Source organism: Balaenoptera musculus, chromosome 10 (genome assembly GCF_009873245.2).
Source record: "Balaenoptera musculus isolate JJ_BM4_2016_0621 chromosome 10, mBalMus1.pri.v3, whole genome shotgun sequence".
Classification (NCBI taxonomy): Eukaryota; Metazoa; Chordata; class Mammalia; order Artiodactyla; family Balaenopteridae; genus Balaenoptera; species Balaenoptera musculus.
Window position 1 is genome coordinate 11675924 of NC_045794.1, and position 19925 is coordinate 11695848.

Sequence of the window (19925 nt, forward strand, 5' to 3'; positions counted from 1 at the left end):
CTACCAGCCAGTCTGTCTTGGTGCCCAGCTGAAGAACCCCTGGACCTCTCCACAATCCTCCAACTAGAGGATTAACATTTGACAAAGTAGGGTGTCTTCAAACCTTCTTGTATTCTAATGGACCAGTGCCTGGTACCACAAGGATTGATAAACATTCTGAATATCATCCCACCTATAAATTGAAGCCATGCCTTTATCCTTTTTCAGTGTCTTTGCATTTCTGTTTTACCTAATTTGAATTCTCCTTCTTTTGTACCTATTCTGACAGACACTTTAAGTTCTACATTATAAGTCAGATCAAGCATCACCTGTTCTGTGAAATTTTCCTATATTCCATGAGGAAGTTTTAGGTTCTTTTGTTTTACATTTCTTTTCTACTTAGTATATACCTCCATGATAGTAATGATCTCATAATGTGTATCTGTATATATGACTCTTTCCCTACCAGAGGCAGTGTCATTTCCTCTGGGCATCCCCAATGCTTAGAACAGTGTGTGAATAAATAATAAAGGCTGTACTTGTTGAATGAAACAATGAATGATTGGTTAGATTAACCAGCAGGTAGACAGCTAAAGAGACTGTAAACATGTGGTTGAGGATATTTGAGGAGATTCAAACACAATAAAACTGTCTAACTGGAGTTTTAGGGAGGCAAGTCTAGAATATGAGCAAGAAAGAAAAGTGATCAATTGGTGAGTTCATGTTCAATTACTTTCCCTTTGCCATTAGCCAAGACAATTGAGAGTGAACTATTATAAAAATGATTCCTTTCTATTTGCTTATAGAAGACAAAGAGAAACCTAATGAACTCTGTTATTCCTATCCCATTTCTCTTATTATAGAATGGAACTTTAAATATTGATATTATTCATAATTTGCTGAGCATCTATTTTATAATTGAGCACTACGTACTAAATAAATTACAATACATAATTTGTTATAACTGAGCTTCTATTTGTAATTTACTGAGCACCCATGTACTATGTTCTGTGCTAAGGATTTTACAAAGCTTAGCAATTAAGCAATGCAAATCTAATTGTGTTATTTCCTAACTTAAAACCTTTTAAGTGATTCCTCATTGCTTTCACAATGAAGTCCAGCTTTTAGGCAAGAAATCTATTAAATCAGTTCTCATGTTAGAGATTACTTCTTCTAGGAAGGCATTACTGATTCTCCAAGTCTAGATTAGGTGACCCTCCTAAAAGCCACGCAGTATTTCAACTAAGTTGAAAGCCCCAAATTATAGAAATAAGTATTAACCACCCTGCACTAATTTCTTATTACTTACAAAAATTTCCTGTTTACTTTTCTGTCTCCTTCACTGTAGTAGAGATTTCTTGAGGACAGGCACCTAATATAGGTCTGGAACACCAGCATTGCTAAATAAATATTGAACGAATAGATTAATTTAAGGGAGAATTGATGTTAAAAAACGACAAACAAACCTCACCATATATTTGCTAGGCTGCTTTTGCTTTGCCAAACACACTTATATTTATCCTTTCATTTAGCCCTCTCAACTGATTTGAATTATAGCCATTATCACCATTTTAGAGAAGAGAAAACTGAGTAACGCACTTATTTCAAGGAACAGGCACGTAAGCAGGAGTACTTGGACGTGAGCCCAGATATCCCAACAAATACAGAGGCACCTTTTTCATTACACTCTGTGGCCTTCATGAAGGGTTGGCTCCCAAAATAAAACTGAATAACAGGGATACAACAGGTGGAAGGGTATGACTGGAAGCGCTTGCTCTGGCACAGGACTGAAAGAAAAGATGTGTTTGCGCCACTCCCTCGTGACTTACACAGTTTGAAGTATATTTTCTGACTTTTTAATATAAACGATAAACAACCTAACATACTCCAGCCTTTTTCGAAAATCTTTCCCTCAGCTCTTTAACTTTCACCTACCTATTTCCTTCCTTCCTTCCTCCCTCCCTCCCTTCCTTCCTGAGGCTCATAGAGGGCGCTCACAAAGCGCTACTCACTGGTTGAGCAAGGCTCCACTCAAAAAACACACCTCACTGCAACTGAAAGGCGCAGCGCCACCACCTCAGACTTCCTTCTCTTTTCCACGGCAGGAGGCGGGGCCAATTTTTCTCATTCAAATAAAAAACCAGAAGATTTGCATGGGGAACGGCCAATCCGTGAGCCCATTGGCTAAAAGCATGGTGGGCGTGACCAATATTACGACCGCCGAGCCCCGCCTACGATAATTTGCATAACGGCCCCGGCGCGTGCAAGGGAGAAGCGGGTTTGTTTTTGAATCTGCGGAGGCGGCGGCAGCGGCGGCGGCGGCGCGGCGACTGAAGCGTGCGAGACTGAGGCTGCAGCGGTGGGGACGGCTGCGCGGGACGGCTCTGTAGGAAGGAACTTGGTTCCCCCTCCCTCATCTCCCACCTCGAAAGGTATATGTGAGTCCCAGGGGCTATTATAACCACATTTTGTTACATTATTATTGTATTTCTGAAGAGTCAAGACCGCATTATGGCGGCTGCGGGAGCTGTGTTTGCGCCTGCGCGGTTGCGGAGCTGCGGGCGGGCGCTGCATGGGAGCACGTGATCTTGCGGGGTCGGGCTCTAGCTGCAGTTGTGCAGCTGGCGGGGCGGTGGCTGCGCAAGCGCAATATTCATTTTCAAGATCTAATGTTCTTGTTGGACGCCATTCGGGTTCTAGATTTAATTTTCCTCATTCTTGAGGGGTTTCGTTTTGTTACGCTCGAATTCCTATATTTTAAAAGGAAAACATTTCTCTTATGTTGTATTCCTGTACCGACCTCAAACTTCCTTCTTGTATTTCTCCGATACTCTGAGAAGCTGTGGACTTAATTTTGTGTAAAAATGATTGTCCCCTTGTGGTTCTCGATTTTTATTTCACTTTAAGGGTATTGCTGGATTCAAGTTTATATTTAGGGGGCGGAAGATCAGCACCTAGTGGTGTTCTCACGGGAAGTGCAATTATTTGAACTGCATATTTGCAAATACATTTTTAACCCTATCTTTACCAGTTCTGTTATGGAATGTTTTCAAAATAGAAACAATTTGAGTTTTGGAAAAATGAGAGGGAGAGGGCATTGGAAGAATCTATATAATGTTGAAAAAGAAATCTCAATCTCCTTGGGTATTTATTTTTAAAAAAATATTTGATCCTCAGTCGGTGAAGTTTTAATTTAATCAGTGTGTGCCTCTGATCTTGCTTGCATTTGAGTTCTGCATTTTTTCTGTCTCTGATCACTTGTCCATTACTGCTTCAGTTAGATTATTTTTGGTACCTTGACTTTTAAAATTAATCATTTCCTTAGCATTTTGTTTGTAATGATATATAAAATATAGTACTTAAACTTGGTAAATTTTTCTGATAAAGAATTCTACAAAGAACTCCCAACTACACTGAGGCCTTTATGAGGAAATTGTGAATCATTGATAAATCAGTTGATTAAAAAAAACCAAACTGCCATATATACATGTGTGTAAGATACAATTGTGTTAGACTTTTAAAAATTGTGTGTTCCTGGTTTTAGTTTCTTAAAGTAGTTATAAGTGTGTTACTGATTATTTTACTTTAAAATGGTAGTGTCACTATATTTAAATCTGATATAAACCTCTGGGAGTTTTATACGATTTGATACAATTCTACCATTGTGTAAATTATTTCTTACTGGGCTGAAAACTTGTAAATGGTTGTCATAAATTTCATCTGTGGTTTGTATATACAACAATTGTTTTCTTGGTTGGTTATGTAACTCTGAGTTTAAGTCAGTCACTTGTCAAATGAAGAAGTGGCTGTTGCTTTATAATCTTGGTTGGTTTAAGGACTTTATTGCCTACAAGAACGGTTAAGTATTAAATAGATGTAATTGAAGGGAGTACTTCTGGTTGGTGGAGTTTTAAAAAATGACATCACAAAGGAGATAGAATGCAGTGATGGGAATAATTCTTTTTTTCTCAACAGAAAATTTGTTGATATAATTTTCGAACCTCCGAAGTCTTCTACAGAGAAATATATTTAGAGGGCAGTTGTGTAATCTTTTCCCTTTTATGCTTCCAGAGTAATTACCCAGCACACCGCCTCCACCCTCCAGACATTATTTCAGGTGTTTTAGAGTTGGAAATACATTGTATTTTCTGTATCTATGTCTATGTCTGTGTGTATGTGTTAGGTTAAGAAAAGAACTTTGATCATAGGGCATGGTTCATTCTGCACTTCCAAAAAAGTGAAATATTTTGGTTTATATATTTAAGCTTATGTTTTCATTTGCATATACAAATGATTGCCTCTTAGGTTAATGTGAAAGATCATAAGAGGCACTTGAAACACTGAAGAACATAATGTACTATGTAAATATGTATTGGTAGGACAGTTTTGCTGTTACATTTGTTAGAAAGGCAAGTATAGTTCTATAAATTTAAAACTAAGTTTAATGAATTGTCTGAACATCTACTGTTTGTTCATTGGTACTCTATCAATACCAAGCATGTTTTGGAATTTCAGTTAATATTAAGAATAGGTTACCGAATGAATACCAAGTTACTGGGAGTCATTTAAAATCTTTTTCATTATAGCACATTTGGAAAGTATTGAAAATTAATTAGAAATAAACACTATTTTTTTGTGATTTTTGTGACTTTCCATTTATTGATTGATCAATTAGTTTATCATTTGGATCATAATTTCATTCCTGCCCTTTTAACTTAGTATTATATTGTGGATATTTATCAATTTCATTATTCTTTTGAAATTTTTTTTTTAATGATTACATAATAGTTATTTTGTGAAAATATCCCAAATTATCAAATGTTCTTGAAATATATTTTTAAATGGCTACGTAATATTGGTGTCTTTAATAAGAATGTACTGTGACTTACTAAATCTTTCTTTCCGTATTGAACATTTTGTTGCCCATTTCTGTATTGTAAATAAAGCTGCAGTGAACATCCTTGTACATGAGTCATGATCTACATCTCATAATATTTTTTTGAAATTACTGTTACAAAGGGCTTTTAAAGTAATTTACAAAACTGATAAAAACTTAGTTTTATTGAAAAGCATTTCCTATACCACCATCAATTTGGTGGTTAGCATTTTTTCTGATAACTAGTGAAATTGAACTTTTAAATATTTAATATATATGCAACTTTCTCATTTTTTGTGACTTTGCTTTTTGAGGTTATTTTGTGTATCTTTTTCTGTGGTAAATGTTAATGTCTTCCTTATGTGTAAGTTATTTATGGATATTAGCCCTTTGCTTTTCATATTTCTTGAAGTTTTTTTTTGTTAAGATTTTTTTTTTTTTCGTTAAGATTTTTTTAAAAATTGCTATGGTTTTACATATTTAGAATTGTTACATTTTAAAAAAAATTTATTTATTTATTTTTGGCTGTGTTGGGTCTTCGTTTCTGTGCGAGGGCTTTCTCTAGTTGCGGCGAGCGGGGGCCACTCTTCATCGCGGTGCACGGGCCTCTCACTATCACGGCCTCTCTTGTTGTGGAGCACAGGCTCCAGACGCACAGGCTCAGTAGCTGTGGCTCACGGGCCCAGTTGCTCCGCGGCATGTGGGGTCTTCCCAGACCAGGGCTCGAACCCGTGTCCCCTGCATTGGGCAGGCAGATTCTCAACCACTGCACCACCAGGGAAGCCCAGAATTGTTACATTTTTATGAAGTCAAATGCACTGCTTTTTCATGTGTTATTTCTTCCAGGAGTTCTCTGCATAAAAAATATTGTAAGATGAACTAAATGTTCGTCTGTTCTGTTTATTTTTTCTAGATGTTTTAATTACTTTAAAAAATACCTTTTAGCCTATATGGAGTTTATTTTGACATTGCGTAAAGATGGGTTGCTCGTTTCCATCTTTTGCTAATTTTCTTAGAATTTTATGTTGATGATACATTTCTTCTTTTGATCATAACTTACTAAGTTTGAGCTATCAATTCTGCTTCATTTACTAGGGATATTTAACTTGAAGTCCATTGGCCTTTGGGGGTTCTATAGATACTTAACTTCCGTGGATTCCATGATATACGCAATTTTGTGTGAGTGTACATACGTGCTTTTTTTTTTCCTGGGGAAAGAGTTACAGTTTTATCAGCTTCTCACAGCAATATGTAATGTAAAATCTAAAAGCAGGTTAACAACCCTGGAACTGGGCCTTGTTTTTCTATAGCAGTACTACATTGTCTTATTTGCTGTAGTGCTATAGACTATATAAATATATGAAGGGGCAGTAGATATCATTCCTTTTCACAATTTTCTAAGCTAATTTTCCCTCCTTTTGTACATACATTTGGCAAAGTTTAAAAAAAGCCAACTATTTGAAGTTTTGTTTAGAATTGCATAAAACCTAAATTAGGGTAAGTTTACATATTTATACTGTTAGTTTTTTTTTTTAAATTCATGAATATGATGCATTTCCTGTAGATCCCACAAAAATGTATTGTTTTTAGGAACTCTGAGAAAAATTGTGCTACTGTTACTTTTTATTAAGGTGTTATTTTACTGGTTTCCTATAATGGTATAATGTTAATAGGAATGACATGGTAGAGGATATAGGACAACATTTCCAGTTTTAATCTGCTTTAGGATATAGCATCATGAAAATAGTGCAAGTATGAAGTTAGAGATGAGAAAAATAGGTTACCAAGATAAAGTGTTCTACAGTATTTGAAAATAGAAGTTTTCTTCTGTGTTTAACATAGACCTTTTTTTTTTCTTCCAAATTTATTTATTTAATTTATTTTTGGCTGTGTTGGGTCTTCATTGTTGTGTGTGGGCTTTCTCTAGTTGCGGCGAGCGCGGGCTACTCTTCATTGTGGTGCGCAGGCTTCTCACTGTGGTGGTTTCTCTTGTTGCGGAGCATGGGCTCTAGGCGCACGGGCTTCAGTAGCTGTAGCGTGCAGGCTCAGTAGTTGTGGCTCGCTGGCTCTAGAGTGCAGGCTCAGTAGTTGTGGTGCATGGGCTTAGTTGCTCCGTGGAATGTGGGATCTTCCCGGACCAGGGCTCGAACCCATGTCCCCTGCATTGGCAGGTGGATTCTTTTTTTTTAACATCTTTATTGGAGTATAATTGCTTTACAATGGTGTGTTGGTTTCTGCTTTATAACAAAGTGAATCAGCTACACATAAACATATATCCCCATATCTCCTCCCTCTTGCGTCTTCCTCCCACCCTCTCTATCCCACCCCTCTAGGTGGTCACAAGGCACCGAGCTGATCTCCCTGTGCTATGCGGCTGCTTCCCACTAGCTATCTATTTTACACCCGGTAGTATACATAAGTCCATGCCACTCTCTCACTTCGTCCCAGCTTACCCTTCCCCCTCCCTGTGTCCTCAAGTCCATTCTCTATGTCTGCGTCTTTATTCCTGTCCTGCCCCTAGGTTCTTCAGAACCATTTTTGTTTTTAGACTTCATATACATGTGTTAGCATACGGTATTTGTTTTTCTCGTTCTGACTTACTTCACTCTGTATGACAGTCTCTAGGTCCATCCACCTCACTAAAAATAACTCAATTGCATTTATTTTTATGGCTGAGTAATATTCCATTGTATATCTGTGCCACATTTTCTTTATCCATGCATCTGTCAATGGGCACTTAGGTTGCTTCCATGTCCTGACAGTTGTAAATAGAGCTGCTGAATATTGTGGTACATGACTCTTTTTGAATTATGGTTTTCTCAGGGTATATGCCCAGTAGTGGGATTGCTGGGTCGTATGGTAGTTCTATTTTTAGTTTTTTAAGGAACCTCCATTACTGTTCTCCATAGTGGCTGTATCAATTTACATTCCCACCAACAGTGCAAGAGGGTCCCCTTTTCTCCACACCCTCTCCAGAGTTTATTGTTTGTAGATTTTTTGATGATGGCCATTCTGACTGGTGTGAGGTGATACCTCATTGTAGTTTTGATTTGCATTTCTCTAATGATTAGTGATGTTGAGCATTCTTTCATGTGTTTGTTGGCAATCTGTATATCTTCTTTGGAGAAATGTCTATTTAGGTCTTCTGGCAGGTGGATTCTTAACCACTGTGCCACAAGGGAAGCCCAACCTTTTTTTTTTTTTAAACAGAGATTTTGAAAAGTTATCTGATTCATTTTTTGGCCAGTATGGAGCCTAATAAATAATATATAATTAAGGTAAAAAATTTTCTTTTTAGTCTCTTTGGTAACATTAAATATTTCTCTCATAAGGATGTTTCCCTAAGTATTAGTATATGTTCATTCTCTATTAAATCTATTCTTTGTGCTGATTGAAGAGAAAAGTATAATCTTGATTGATAGTGTATTTCATTTGTAATCCTTCTTTTTAAGAATTATTTTTATATTAGGTACAGGAAAGAATGTCAGATTATTGTAAAAATATTTTTGTTGAATATAGTTAAACTTGAAAAATTGGTGGTTGCATGTAAAGAAGAAATCAAGGAAGTTAAAGATAGAAATCAAACGGTAAAATATTATTGGCTTTATAAAAATAAATCTAGGAAATAGGTAGAAATTGTGTTAAGATATTATTGGCTTGTCTTCAGCATTTTCTAATGAAAAAATTTTGTTTTTGGATATTTTTCAAGCAAATCCACTTATAGAAGTTTGCGTATTTTTATTTTTTTGTGTATGACCTTTGCCCTTACCTGAGAACTTTTCATAGTTCTGATGTATTGTGATTTGTGTTTTCAGACTATAATAGATAGTTAGGGACAGGAGAAATGCTACTAGAAAAATGCATATGGATAGGGGCAAGAAGAGATGGCTGGCATCTTGATAGTGAAGAGCGGTCAGATGTCAAGTGTTAGAACAAGAATTTAAAAACTTAGTTTTGAGATTATTTAATTTGGGAATTGTTATTCTTAAAGACAAATTAGTGTTTATAGCACGTTCATTATGGTAATAGATGATCTTATTATGATTCTGAATTATAAGAATATTTAATTATGCTAAATTTGTTCAAGAAGACAAAGAGGTGTATGATTTGGTTTAGAAAGATTTCTATTATACTTTTTGTTTTTAAGTTTTGAGGTATATGGAAAATTCATACATTGTCATACCGAGTTTTTCAAAGGAGTCACATGTAGAAAGAAGTTTGAGAGTAAAGAAAGTTCTTGCTTTTGAGTTCCTAACAGCTGTAGGGCATTATAAATAAAAATAAGGTGATATTTTAACAGTAGATTACAAAAATATCAAGTAGCTCTGGGGAGCATTGTCCTTGTTAGTTTCCTAGAGTATCTAGAAACTACCTATCCATTAGTGGAGCTTCTTTTTTTTTAAATCCTTGCCCATTTGATCTTGTTATGTTCTTTAGAGAGTCCAAGGCTAAAAATTACTTCTTAGTGTTCTTAGATTGTCATGCAATCTGCAGAGGAAATCAGTGTTTTTTTTCTGTTATTTTACTTTTTTCAAAACAGAGAAGTGAATTCCATAAAATTAAGCTGTTTATATATGCTTCAAGTTGTATGGTGGAATCCATCTTGTATTGGAGACACTATGATTGCTGGGCAGCATTTCCAGTTTTTTAAGTGCTGCAAAGTGAGAAAACCAGGGCGCTAGTGTTTCTTTATACAGTGTGAACGTTTTCAGTTTTGAATGTTGATCTTTGGGTTTTTGAGTCTTTAAGAGAATGACCCGGGCATCTCCTTGGTCACCTTCCAAAAAATGTGGCAGGCCTAAGGGTACAGTTGATATTATCTTCCTGAGAGTCTTTATAATTGGACCTATGTAAACATGAATGTCTGGGAAATGAAGATGACCTTTACCATCAGAAATATTAACTGTACCATCAGAAATATTCACTTATTCATGTCTGCAATTTTTCATTGTTTAGAATATTATTAAGAATTTTGTGTTATTTTGTGTTATACAAAATAACAGAATTATCAGTTATAGTTCTGATAACTAGGGATAACTAGATATATTCCCTTTAGTTTGGGAGAGAGACCCCTTTTTATTGATGATGATGTGAGGTAGTAGTGTTATTATGTCAAACCGTATAACCCTTTCTCCCTTTCTTTGTTTTTTGTGTAGCCCTGTGCTGCTTTGGGAACTACTGTCTTGGTAGGTACCCAGGAATTATGTGTATGCCGCTTTTACATTCTAATAAGGAACTTGAATTGTATGTTGGCATAGTGGTTCTCAGAACTGACAGGGCTGTAAAAGGATCTCTCCTTGAGCCAGTAATTGTCCAAGATGATGTCTTCCATTTTGTGGAAAGGTAAACTTAGAAGGTAGGAAGAGTTTCTGTTGTTTTGAGGACCAGGAGCAAAAGAAAAAGAGATTGGTGAAACAATAATGAATGACTTGACTGCTTCAGCTCATTTTCAGCTAAGACTTTCCAGCTTAGGAGTGTACCTGCCCTGTTACCATTATTAGATTAAATGTCTCAAGAAAAGGAAGAAATGGGGAAGAGTATGGAAAAGAGACTGTTTTTGAACTTCTTTTATTTCCTTTTAGGTAGTCAATGTCAGGAGCTGATTGGATTACAGTAAAGGCTAAACTGCTCTGAGACACTCTGTTACTATTAAGGATGATGTTTATTTCTCTTCTGTAATAATACAGAGGAAAACTCTTCAGGTTTGTAAGTGGCTTTGGCTTAATGTATGGTTTCCATATGTTGAACATGGTTTCTAGGTTGAACATGGCTGCTTTCACCAGCCAGGGGCAAGGGAGAAAGAACAGTGGGAGTGCACACTCATTGTTTTGAGAGCCTCATCTGGAAGTAGTACTATCATTTAGATTCATGTGTTATGGGTGAGAATTTAATCACTGGAACATACTTAGCTGGGAAAGGTAGGCTGGGAAATGTAGTATCTGGCTGCACAACCATGTGTTCAGCTAAAATTAGAAAATTTTATAAAAGAAGGAGAGAAATGGGTATTAGAGAACAGTTAGCCTTTTCTGCTACTAAAGGCAGCTGGAGAAGTGGTCTCTAATTATTTCATAATTTGATATTGAAAACTGGTTTTCTGTTTTAAGAATTAGATCCAGTTGTAACTCTATATATCTTCCTTTGAAATGGAATTTTGAGAGCTTTGTAGTCATGATTCCTGACAGATTGTAGTTACTATAAATATTTACCTTATTAGGTAGAGTTTTTCCTCTTTATGCTTGCTTTTGAAAACATTAAATCATGATTAGTTTTGCAAGAATTCAGTGTACTATCTTTGAATCTTGCCAGTTAACTTTAAAAGGATGAAGGACTGTAGGTAAACTCTGACAGTTGTTTGAACTGCTTCTTTTAGTTTCAAAGTTGAGTTTATGATTTCTCAAGATGGAAAATGTGATTTTTTCAGGGCCTTGTAATATACACAGGTAAAAAATAACTGTGGTCATAAATTCTTTGCTTACAAGTAAAACTTATCTGATAAGTAAGTAATAAGTAAGTAATTAACAAACAGCTCTCTGTAGATAAGTGTAACACAGTAGATATCTGTGTAAGGCACAGAAAGTGGGACTCTGTTGGAGGGAGATCAAGGAAACCTTAGAAGAGTTGTATTTAAAAAAATTTTTTTAAAAAATATTTATTTATTTATTTGGCTGCACCGGGTCTCAGTTGCGGCATGTGGGATCTTTAGTTGTGGCATGCGGGATCTAGTTCCCTGACCAGGGATCGTACCTGGACCCCCGGCATTGGGAGCATAGAGTCTTACCACTGGCCCACCAGGGAAGTCCCAGAAGAGTTGTATTTTAAAAGAAGAATTAGAAGGATATTCTTAGTAAAGGGAATAAAGAGGGTAATCAAAATCTCAGAAGTGGGAAAGAAAGTATTATGTTTAGGAGAACATATTCTGATATAAATCCTTGATTTTTGTAAATAAAAAATCATTGATGCCATGCTGCCTGCATAATGTACCTAATAAAGGATATTGTTATCCTCAGCTGGAAGTTCTCTAATTTCTCTTTTTACTTTGTATCTCTTTTAAAGGCATTTATTCCTTTCAACTTTTATGTTTATAGTTATTTGTGTAGTACTTTATAAGCTTCCTGCAGTTAGGAATTTTATCTTACTGATGTATCTGGCAAATGTTGCATTTTAAAGACAAACCCTTTCTAATTAGGTATAATAAGACTGCTAATAAAAGTATAAAATTGCATTCCACAATACCTACCTTAATATTCAGTAAATATTTGCTTATTGAAAGAATAGAACCCCTTTGTTTTAGGTGCAAAAAAAAAAAAAAAGAGTAAGATGTTCTAGCTCCTTTCATTTAATGCATGATAATCTACACGTCAGAACTTTTAGTTGTTGTTGTTTTTAAATAATTAACCATGAAGTTTACTTAGCCAAGCATCCACTGGGTAAATTGTCAAAAGATTTGACAGGCACTTTGCATCTGGAAAATTATAAATAGTAAAATAACTTTTGGAAAAAATTCTTCAATCCCATTCATTAAGAAATCGAAAAAATTTAAAGAACACCATTGCTTACCTATTAATAAGAAGTTTCTAAAATATAATTCTGAAGGACATATGTATGAAATTAATAAGGGTTTGATGAAAAGATGGAATGACATAATTATTTTGTGTTGTGTAATTCTCCATCAAACATATTTTAAGTGATATAATAGTTGGCAGATTAAAAATATGCAAGCAAATTGACAGAAGAAAAAGAAAGAACAAAAGAAAAGACAAAGAATTTTCCTAAAACCAGTTAGTAATATCATGAAGTGGAAAGTATAGTAATTTTGTATTGGAACCTGGCCAATTTGTATTTCCCAGCAGTATTTCTTACATATAAAATGGTGATACTACCTACCTGGTAGGCTTATTTTGAGAGATTAAATGAGATTAATTATATAAAATGTTAGCATTTGTTCCTGACACACTTTTCATCTCTGGCTTCAACCAATTGATGAATCTATTAGTAAGACATGAATATTTACTAAGAGGCAGCTATGTGAAGCTTTAGGGAGCCCTGCAGTACAAGGAGATATATGGAAAATGACAGTATTCTTCCTTACTGGAGCTAGAACTTATATACATTTAAAAAGCAACTTAGAAAAGTAGGTTTGATCATGCCCCTTACTAGTAGGAAAAATATGCATTTAGAAATGTAGTTTATTTGCAAAGGTTTGTGAGAGGGTCCAGCTTTAGGACTTATTCATTAAATTAAAACAAAAACAAAAACAAAAAACACCACCAGAGTATTTAAAGAATAAAAACCCCTCAAAGATTACTAAATCTGTGAGCCTCATCATGGTGAAAAAGCAGCCATTTTCTCACATTAGTTATTTATCTTCAAGGTTTGTCATAATTCTTCAGACTGTCATTATTGCCAAAGTTAGAGATGAAGTCATTTATTTTGGGAGCTAGATCCACATAGAATTATCCTGTTTTCTTTTTGTAATTTTAGGGTGCAGGGTGATCCCTCACCCCTTATTTACCCTTCAGCTATGGAACTTGCTGGGCATGCTCACTTAAAATTGAGGCAAAACAAAGTGTCAGTTTTCTTCCATAACCCTTCCCGTGGCCAAGTTTCTGCCCCTTAAGGTACAGATTTGATCATATAAGTTTGTTTAATAATTTTCTGATTCTTTATTTCGATGTTTTGTTTGACTAGTTTATTGAACTAATGACATATTGATAAGTATAGAAAGGCTTCCCTTTGCTTAACAAAACTATGTCCATTTGATATGAGTTAAGAGTTAAGTTCTGTCGAGTTTTATAAAGCATAATAATTTACTTATTTATTTGCTTGATTACAAGATTAGGAACCAAGAGCCATTTAATTTATCTCAATGAGATTTTGCCTGCATTACTTAAAACTGTAGGGTATCATGGTTCTCTGAGAGTCCCACATTTGTCAGTGTTCCTTGTCTGTCAAGAAGTGATATTCTTTATTCCTCTTAAAGCTGGGAATCCATAAGTTGTGAAAGAGATACTATATTGATTTCCTGTGAAGACCTAGAAGGCATCATTTCTACGTTTGAGATGCAGTCCTTGTTCCCTGTCATAGCTAATTAAAAGAGATTTGTTTTTAAACGTTGCATTTTTCTGTGGTCATGGTTACAAATTTGATTTATCCATTTTATTCTGAAAGGAAGGAAAACAGATTCTCATTGAAACTATGTAAGTGGGTTCATAAAAAGTAGAGAGACTCAGTTATGATACTTTATACAAGATTTAATCATTCTTCTAAGTAGTTTTTAAACAAGGCCAATCAATATATTCAGTATTTTTCTATAGAATTGTTCTTAAAATATTCTCATAGTTTATTAACTTAAAACCTGTATTAAGGTCTTTCATAGGATATTCTGCCCCCCCCAGAATTCTGAGGGTATTGGATCAAGATACTATTTAAATTACTATTTATACAAAATATATCTTAAATTGAGGATTAAAGGTAGATTAAGAAGAAAGTATTTTTCTCATATGACCATTAAAAATAAAATGTTAACCACAATTAAATCATTTCATTTAGTCCTAAGTAATTCTTATTCTCCTGATCTAGAGTTAAGTAGTCTACTTACACAAAGTTGTCTGCCCTGAACTAACGGAATTATGGAACTCATGACTCATTCTCTTGATACAGTTATGACAGAGGTCCATCCATGAAGGTAATTTTATACCAGGATGCCTGTATCCATGAATCTCATCCATGTAATAGTAATAGTTGAGATGATTTGGTACAGTCCTTTACTAAGGATTTTTTAATGTTTATTTAGAAGACACTTTTTTTCCCCCTCAGGTACAGTGGCAGCAAGGATCGTGACTCATTTTTGTTTCTTGATTTTCATTTTACCAGGCTAGCCTACTTACTTTCTACATCTGGTATACTGCTTTCATCCTTAGAATTTTATTCACCATTGTGGGGATTTCTCTCACCCCTCTTCTGTGTAGGACCTTTGTTTACCATGTGCTATGTCTTTTTATTGACTTATTCTGTCATTAGGGGGAGTGGACCACATTCTCTAGTAGCTTTTTTGAGAAAGAATATATAGGAGATATGTTCTTTGAGACTTATGTGTGTCTGAAAATTGTCATTTTATATTTTTAATGCTTGATTGATAGTTTGGCTAGGTATACAAGGCTAGGTTGGAAATCATTTTTCTTTAGAATTTTAAAGGCACTGGTCCATTATCTTTTTGCTTCTGTTACTACTGAGAAATCTGAAGCTGTTCTTATTTTTGATTTTTTCCCTCAATGGAAGCATGTAGAATCTGTTATTAGTTTCCAGGTGTTCTGAAATTTCACTTTAATTCCTTGATATGGATCTATTTATTATTGTTTGCTGGAATTCATCAGGCCCTTTCAGTTTAGTGGCTGTTGCCTTTCAATCCTGGAATTTTTCTTAAATGATTTCATTGGTGATATTTTCTGCCATTCTATCATTCCAATGTGAATTTTTGGATGGATACTCAAATTTTCTTCTCTCTCTTGTTTACAGCTTTGTCTTTTTGCTCAGGTAGATTTCTTATCATCAGGTCCTTTCATTGAGTTTTTCATTTTTTTTCTATCATATTCTTAATTTCTGTTTTGTAATCCTTGCCTGTAGTATTCTATTCTTGACAAATGAATGCAGCATCTTTTGATATATATAGATATTAATTTATTTTTGAAGTTTTCTCCCTGTGTAGTCTGTTGCTTTGTGTTTTATTGTTTTTTTTTTAATCTCTGTCTTCCATGTTAGACTTTTCTTAGTTGCCTTTCTCTTCCTTGCCTGACTGTATGTAATATGTTGTGGAAGAGTAAAAAGTTGATTAGCATATCTAAATTTGTCAGTTTTGGACTTCATTATAGAGGCTGATCTGGGTGGGCTGTTTTTGGAGAGCTCCCAAGACCTTAAGGCCTTGTGTCTTGTGCTTGTTAACTACCCTCAGAGAGTAGTCTTACATTTTCATACATAGAGAGTAAGGATCGGAATGCCAGCATTCTGGGAGATTAATGGAGGAAGAGGATTGGGTTCTCTTCAGTGAGCACTCAGTCCCTCTTTTTGGTATGCTACTCTCATTTTTAACTGTCGATATTGTTTTCAGACCTCTGCTAGGATTGGGGAGAGCAGGCATTCAGTGGAATGTGATGAGGGACATCTAGGGTATCTTACTGCTTCACAAACAGCTTTCACCAATATTCTCTTTTTTAGTCATACCATCCTACTATTTGCTCCCTTCACCCCAATTTCCAAAGTGTTTCGTTCTTCTAGTCTCTATGTCTTTTGATGTTTCTGCCATGTAAATCAACTTGGTTCTTAATTTATCCCCAATGCAGCTTAGAATATAGTGTTTTGGGAACTGCTGACTTAGTTACCAGTGGTTCTGCTTATTTTCCAGCTCCCAAAATCATGTAGCTATTGTCCATTTTACTTTTCTCTTTGTTCTTGAGGATTTATGCCTTCAAAAAATACCTCCACTGTAGTTTTAGTGGGATTTGAGGGAGTGAAGTTAGGTGTTTTCAGTTTATCATCTTAGTAACCTTCTAATGTTCCTTTTCTCTTTTAATATATATATAATGTTGATAGTAACTTGTGTAACTAAAGTGTATTAACTAAATTAATGAAAAGTGTATTTACTTTCTACTTAATACACTGAAACCATTTATTTAGGTTCCGTGGAATTTTCAGTATTCTGCATGTGCGAAGTTTTTTTTTTCAAAAATAAATAAATTTATTTATTTATTTACTTTTGGCTGTGTTGGGTCTTTGTTGCTGAGTGCAGGCTTTCTCAAGTTGCGCCGAGTGGGGGCTGCTCTTTGTTGTGCACGGGCTTCTCACTGTGGTGGTTTCTCTCCTTGCGGAGCGTGGGCTCTAGGGCACGCAGACTTCAGTAGTTGTAGCTCGCGGGCTCTAGAGCGCAGGCTCAGTAGTTGTGGTGCACGGCCTTAGTTGCTCTGTGGCATGTGGGATCTTCCCGGACCAGGGCTCGAAACTATGTCCCCTGCATTGGCAGGCGGATTCTTAACCACTGCGCCACCAGGGAAGCCCCAGAGTTTTCTAATAGTGTGATATATGATATATAAAAAGTGTAGTAGTTGACTAAAGTTAATTCTCCTATAGTTCTTTTTCATTACTACTTCCGTGACCCCTGACAAATGATTACATTCTCTGGTTATGAAAAATTTGAGATTATAGCACTATTATTTTACATGGTCATTGTAAGAGTGAAATGAAAAAATTATATGAAAAGACCTAGTTTTATTTAGGAAGAGGTAAAACATTGAGTAATCATGGAGATGTTTACCTTACATTAGAAATGCCTTCTAAATGTGTTTGCTTTCACAAATAAGCAATGATTGGGTTTATTGACTAACCCTTCCAAAAACAAATTTCTTGTAATCTATGACATTATATAAACAAGCTGTACTCTTTCTTAGTAATGTTAAAAACTTTTTAAAGTAAATAATATATTTATTTCTATAATTTTTATAGACTTTTTTCAGACTTTAGTCTAACACACATTAGCTCCTATGTAGTGCCTCTAAAAACACTTTAAAAACTGAAAAATGCCCTGCAAAAGGTATTTTTTCCACCTTGGGTTTTGAAGTGCAGAGCTGTTTAGGTCAAGACTAAAAACTTAGCTGACTTCTTCTTCTTCCTAGAAAGTAAGAGTTGAGATCCTGAAAATGAAGCTTCCTAAGGATGTAGAATTTTCAGAGATTTTTGTGGTAGAAATGAGAACACAAGGAATTACTTTCAACTCACCATCTATTGAGCAAATAAATACTATTTCACATTATGAAAGTGAGTGGAAAATGAATTAAGTTGTTTCTGTCCTTTAAGAACTCATAAATAAAGATAAATAATGAAATATGCTAGGTATAATGATGGTATATATAAAAGACCTTGAGAGAGCAATTACACCTGGTTTGGGGGTTGGGCATAGTAAGGGGAAAGGAGAGCAAGGAAGGGATTGTCAGTGATAAGATAATTTAGGTTGAATCATGAATAGCGTTTATCGGGTGAACCGGGATAGTCTCTTTGGGATAAAGAGTGAATGAAACATTGGCAGTGACACCACTTACCTGAATAACAGCCTAACCGTTATTCTTTCCTAAGTTGTTTCCGTGATGCACAGAAACAGAACCTGTGTGGGAAGGGACAGACAAAGCTCCAGTAGGCTTGGGCTGAGTGTAGTCTAGGATGTATTTTAGCTATTAGCACTTTCGTGAAGTTATTTAATCTCTGAGCATGTTTTCTCAATCACGAGTTGGAGATAAAACCTATCTTGTAGGGTTAATGTGAGAATTAGTTTAAACAATGTATATAAAAACTTATATGAAGGCTTGATTTATATTAATGGACTTCCCTACTCCTTTGTCTTCTAAAGCCCCTTGCATGAAATAGGCAATCATTATATTGATTTGACTTACGTGCCTTGGGATAATAGAGAGGATATAGTAAATTAGTAGTAAAATGATTGTAGTGGCTGAAGGAGGATTGGTATAAGGAGGGAACTTAGATTATGTCTCTTATTTTGAAGTCTAAATTGGGTGAAAAGGTAGATCTTATAGCCAATAGCCAGCATCTTAGCTTGCCCGGGAAAGCTTAGACTGAGAAAAAAAGTATTTAGTATTTACATTGGAAGGTGTCTGGCGAGACAGGGGAGGCTGAGACGGGTGTGGGGAGCACCGCACGTTTGAAGGTATATTACATAATTTAAACCTTTGGGGAACAGGCTTCCGAAAGAATCTGCTTCTTGAATATCAGCTGCTCTTCATCAGGCAGCTCTAAATGTTTTGGTTGTTTGTCTCTCCGTTAACCTTAGCCACATTCTAGTGCTCCAGTAATGTTATCCTGTTCGAATCTTTCCCAGTTTACCTCTTGCTTTTAACAAATAGATTTGAGCCACCCTCAGAGAATCCATTATATTTTTGAAGAATTAATGTGGCTTAGATCAACTATAAACTTTTTTTTCCCTCATGCAGTACTTAAAGCAGTTTACGTTATCTGGTTTACCTCAGGGAGAATAAATAAGGACTTTTTAAAAGCTGAGTATTTTTTTTAACTTTTATTATGGAAAAATTTCAAATATATACAGAAATAGAATGAAATAATGAGCTCCATGTGCCCATCACTCAGCTTGAACAATCATCAATGTATGGGGCCAATCTCCTTTTTGCTATACCCCTACCACCCCCTTACACCCTTAACGTGTTTTAATAAATACCTACATCTAGTGGTGGATAGAGACAAAATAGCACAAGGCAGCTAAATTTTAGCATGGTAAACCAAGTAAGACAAAAGGAAAAGATGGATTTCCTAGCTGATGTGAGCTATCAAGCAAACAGGTTCTTTCTGTGCTTTTGTCCTTCTCTTGATGGTTGGTTACTGTTAAAACAAATTTGTCTTCTTAATACACCCACTTTCAGACTGAATTTTACCCTTTTGTTCTTCCTATTTGTTTTTTCCCCCGGAGGTGTCTACATTCTTTATTTTATTTGCTTTTCACCCATGTCAGAATGTTGGGAGGTCTGAGCCACGGCATGAAATTTAATTTGCCCTGGGACCAACCACTCACCTGGAGATGTCTTTGTGACCATCTGGACTACAGAAGAGAAGAAATTGTTTTTATCTTTATGGCAGATTACTCAAAATAAGCTTTGTTGGCACTGTAGCTCTAATGTCTCTAGTCCTCCCCAGCAGTTATTTAAAATTATTGTCAAGATTCAATAATTTGATTGCAAGCTTTAACCATTCGGCTAGATTTGAGCACTTTGGGGCTTAGATTCTGTGGGAAAAACCTTTAATTAGCCTTCTATAAATGGAAATTGATTATCAGGATTTAAACAACTTAACTTTCTAGAAATTATAAAAATTGGCACTCTTTTCATGTAAAAAGTACTATAAAAGAGTAAAAAAAAAAAAAAAAAAAAAAAGGACCTTGAGCATAGTTTGACTTTTTTTTTTTTCTGGACTGAAATGGAGGCTTTCTTTCAAGCAAATTCCCTGATGTTTGCTGTGTGTGATTTGGCTCCATCTCTGTAACTGCTAATATGTGGCATGGACT

General features: G+C 35.4%; 1 protein-coding gene across 1 annotated transcript in view; it reads left to right on the forward strand.

Moving 5' to 3' along the window:
* Nucleotides 1-2246: 2246 nt before the first annotated feature.
* LOC118901982 (activating transcription factor 7 interacting protein) overlaps nucleotides 2247-19925 on the forward strand; it is a 117108-nt gene continuing 99429 nt past the window's right edge. Inside the window, exon 1 of the mRNA XM_036865822.1 lies at nucleotides 2247-2411. The gene's annotated coding sequence lies outside the window, so the exon portion shown is untranslated. The remainder of the gene's footprint in view (nucleotides 2412-19925) is intronic.